Raw genomic sequence first — 4,313 nt, forward strand, 5'->3', positions numbered from 1 at the left:
GAGTCCACCATATAGGTTTATGAGACTGTAAATCCTTATGGGAGGGAGGCAGCAAGGTGGTGGAGTAGGAAATAACACTGTGCAGATCATCTACTACAAAGATATGAAAAACCAAATGAAACAGATGCAGGTGATGGTCCTGGAACTCTGAGCTTCAGATGAAGAGACAGAGAAGTGGACAGAATGCTTATTGAGAGAGGAGGCTAAGCAAACATGGCAAAAGAAGCAGCCTGGTATCTTGTGCTGGCCGACCATATGCTGCATAACCATCTTAAACATCTGTGAGTAACTTCAAAGACAAAACAGCATATTGGTAATCCAGAAACATACTAGTGACTCAAGGTGATAAAGGTGCGTTTTTGTTTGTTTGTTTGTTTGTTTTTTTCTTGTTTCCCTTGTGCCTCTGGTTACCAGAGGTGTGGCTGTCCTCCACCTGTGAACACCCCTAGGGAAGCTTCTGCTCTTCCAGGGGTCAGAGCCTCACAGAAGTGAACAGTGTAGTTGTAAGCCCCATAAAAGTGGGTGGGGAGCTATCTGCACCAACCCTGTCACCTGGATTCAGGTGAAGCCTTGACAGTTGACCCTGGGCAGTTCTGGACTAGCCCTAACTAGGAGAAACAGCTGAACAGATATGTGGGAATGGAAAAAAAAAGAAGAAGACAGGTGATCTGTGATGGCAGGTGAGGCTCAGTGTTGATACCTTGAACTTATATAGGCATATTGAAGACCAAAGGTGGTTGGTAGCACAGAGACATACTGTTTACTGGCAGATAGAAAATTGCAACAGTTTTTCTTGTACTCCACATTGCCTTGCTGACCAAAGGAGTAGCCGTCCTCACCCATATATATTCCTGGTGAAGTCTCTGTTTTCATCAAAATGAGTTGGGAGCTAGCAACACTAATGCTGACACCTGGAGTCTGGTCTGACCAGCTCCAGATCTACAGAGGTTGTTCTGTCTAATAAGGGACTAATGGGACTTCTTTCCCTCAACTACCTCCTCTCTGGGAAGGAAATATCTGATACCCAAGCTGCTTTGGGGTCTACCTATACGACTTATAGATTAGTTGCTCAGAACAGACAATATCTAGGACTATAGGAATTCCATTTAGGGCCAAAATGATCAGAGTCTCAATTCTAGCCCACCCAGCATATGATGAGATGGGCATGCAGTAGACCCCAGAATTTTATCCTCTCTGCGGTTGGCAACTATCCTGGTTGTTTCTTTTCATTGGTTTTGTTTATTCTTTCTCCTCCTTATTTCTCTCTTTACCTTCTCTTGTATGTTATCCTTTTATATCTCCACTTTCATTTTTTCTTCTTGTTTTCTGTTTCTCTTTCCCGACTGCTGCTTCTCTGTTTCTTTCTTCTCTCCTTTTTTCTTGGTTTTTCTCTAGTTTTTACTCTCTAGTTTCTTTCCCTTTTGCTCATTCTGCTTAGTTTCTTTCTTTTTACTTTCTATCTTATTTTTCTCTTCCATGGTTTTCTCTTTTTTTCTGTACGTCACTTTTGGTTGTTGCATTAATTTTCTATTTGTTGCCTGCTTTCCCCCTCCCCCCCCCCCAATTTTTCTTTTCTTTGCTGTTGTCTGCCTGTTTGTTGTTTTCCTGCTCTCTTGTGTGCCTTACCCGACAGGCGACAGAGACAGTCTACTCAAAGCATACTACCTACAGCCATACCCACAGGACAAGAGTCAATGCCAGCTTCTATACAACTGATCAATGACAACAACTAATATCAGCCAAACCCATCCTAAACTGAACTGTGAAAATAGTGAACAGAGACTAGTGGACATGCTTCCGTTCCATAATCACATCCAACAGGAGACAGTTGGTGAGTACCTAAGAATACACCAGCATAAAATCATCAATTAAATACAAATACAACATTACTACAATGTCTCAGAAGCAACAGACCATTTCTGTTCACATGAAGAATCAAGACAGCATGGTTCAAACAAATGAGCACAAGGTATAGCTGGAAAACATTTTTGAGGAAAAAAGGCATAGGAACTCCCTGAAAAAGAATTCAATAGAATTATCATTTTCTTGATATTTGTTGTTGTTGTTAATTGCCATTGAGTCAGTTCCGACCCATAGCAACCCTGTATAGGGTTTCCAAGGAGCAGCTGGTGAGCTTGAACCACCGACCTTGCAGTTCAAACAGCTTTGTATTCTGGTGCATTAACCCACAGCGCCACATCAAGACTTCCTCTTGGTATTTAGGTACCTCCAAATGATTGACAGAAAGTTCGAGGAGAGGAAGGAAGAATTCAGGAAAAACTACAGGAACAAGTAAACAAAATAGATAAAGGATTACAGACAATACACAAGCTTCAAATAGAAATGCATAATATTAATGCTAAGATTTCAGAAATTAACAATACATTGAAAGGGCAAGGAGTAGATTTGATCCAATGGAAGCCTGAATTACTGAGTTTGTAGATAAATCTTTCAATATTTCTAAGCTAAAATAATAACCAGAAAAAAGAATGAAAAAGCTCAAAGAAAGGCTTAGATTCAAGTAGAACATAAAGAACAATAAATTACAGGTGATAAGAATTCCAGAACAGGAAGAGACAAAGAAAAGATAGTTGAAGAGTTGCTGGAAGGAAACTTTCCTAACATCATGAAAGATGAGATGATAAGCATTCAAGAATGAATGAACTCCCCAAAGGGAAATCACCAAGACATACCATAATCAAACTACAAATCAAAGACAAGGTCTGAATTCTGACAGCAACTCAGGAAAAACAAAAAGTAGCCTACACAACAGAACTAATAAGATTAAGCTCAGATTTCTCAGCAGAAACCATGTAGTCAAGAAGGCAATGAGGAGATATATATAAAACTCTGCAAGAAAAAAACCCTGCCAACTAAGAATCACATACCCAGTAAAACTGTGCCTCAAATATGGCAGCATAATAACATTTCCAGATTAACAGAAATTAAAGAAATTTGATATACCAACTGTAAAAAAAATACTAAAGGGACTCCTTGGATTGAAGAACAACAACAGCAAACAATAACCTGGGACTGACATACATGATAAAACTACCCAGAATTCAATCCAAACATAGAAATATCCAAAGTAAAACAAACCTATGAATTGAAAACAGGGAACCAGAGATAAGAATTTATAATGAAGACAACTACAAAGCAAAGAGGGAAATTTGTAGTTACAGAACTTCAAAGTGGTGAAGAAGTCAATTAGATTTCAAGGTAAAACAGATTGTTTTAAAGTGGAGAAGAAATTACTGAATTGCAGAGTAACCACAAAGAAAATTAATATACCTTCACATCAAATCAAGAAAAAGGAAAACCATAAAATTTTAATAAATGTTAAAACAGAAGTAATGACAAAATTTACAAATAAACACACAAATCTAATTCAGCACAGAAAATTATCTGAAACAAATTAACAAGCAGAACCACACACACAAAAATACACCACAAAAGGACAGCAATAAATTCATACCTACCAGCAATTACACTGCACATCATTGACTTAAATGTACTAGTCAAGAGACAGAGTAGCAGAATGGATAAGAAAACAGGATCCTATAATATGCTGCCTACAAGAGACACACCTTACACACAAAGACAAAATTTGATTTGAAATCAAAGGATGGAAAAATATATTGAGCTGGCAGCAATAAAAAAATTAGCTGAAATGGCAATATTAACTTCTAATAAAATAGACTTTAAGGCAAAAGCCAGCATAAGAGACAAAGATGCGACAGCGAAGCATATTATCTCATGATTAAAGGGTTGAGTAGCAACTGGGATCTTAAAACCTTTTGAATGACCATCCAACGTCAAATTACTGGTCTCTCCATGTGCAGAAGAAAGAAGAGCACTGATGATTGAAGGTGCTTGGAATCAACTAATTCAATGGACCATTGGACCATGTTAACATCAGTCACCATTACTCTGAGACCAGAAGAATTAGATGTTACCTGGCAACCACTACCAACTGCTATGAAAGGGATCACATTGGACAGTCTTGCATAGAGTGGGAGAAAATGTAGGAAAAAGCCTCAAACTTATTTTTAAAAATACTGGTTTTTCTGGCTAGAGAGAAATTGAAGGAATCCAAGACTATGACCTTTGACCACCACTAAAGTCTGGGTCTGTTGCGGACCATGTAAGACTGGTCAGAGGTTCAAGGCCCTATAGGCAAGAGTGTAACAAATGAAGCCACTTGGCAGTTAACGGCAGATTGTTTTTCATCAAATTGTTTAGTCATATTTATTTAATTCCAAACATGAGCCCTGGATGTCCACAGAGAAATGCAATATTCCCCTAAGTTTCTA

General features: G+C 38.4%; 1 pseudogene; it reads left to right on the forward strand.

Annotated features, from left to right (window-relative positions):
• The first annotated feature begins 213 nt into the window (after positions 1 to 213).
• The window catches only part of LOC102818443, a 28,291-nt pseudogene continuing 24,191 nt past the window's right edge, over positions 214 to 4,313 (forward strand).

The sequence above is a fragment of the Chrysochloris asiatica genome, unplaced genomic scaffold (genome assembly GCF_000296735.1).
Source record: "Chrysochloris asiatica unplaced genomic scaffold, ChrAsi1.0 scaffold00010, whole genome shotgun sequence".
NCBI classification, from domain to species: domain Eukaryota; kingdom Metazoa; phylum Chordata; class Mammalia; order Afrosoricida; family Chrysochloridae; genus Chrysochloris; species Chrysochloris asiatica.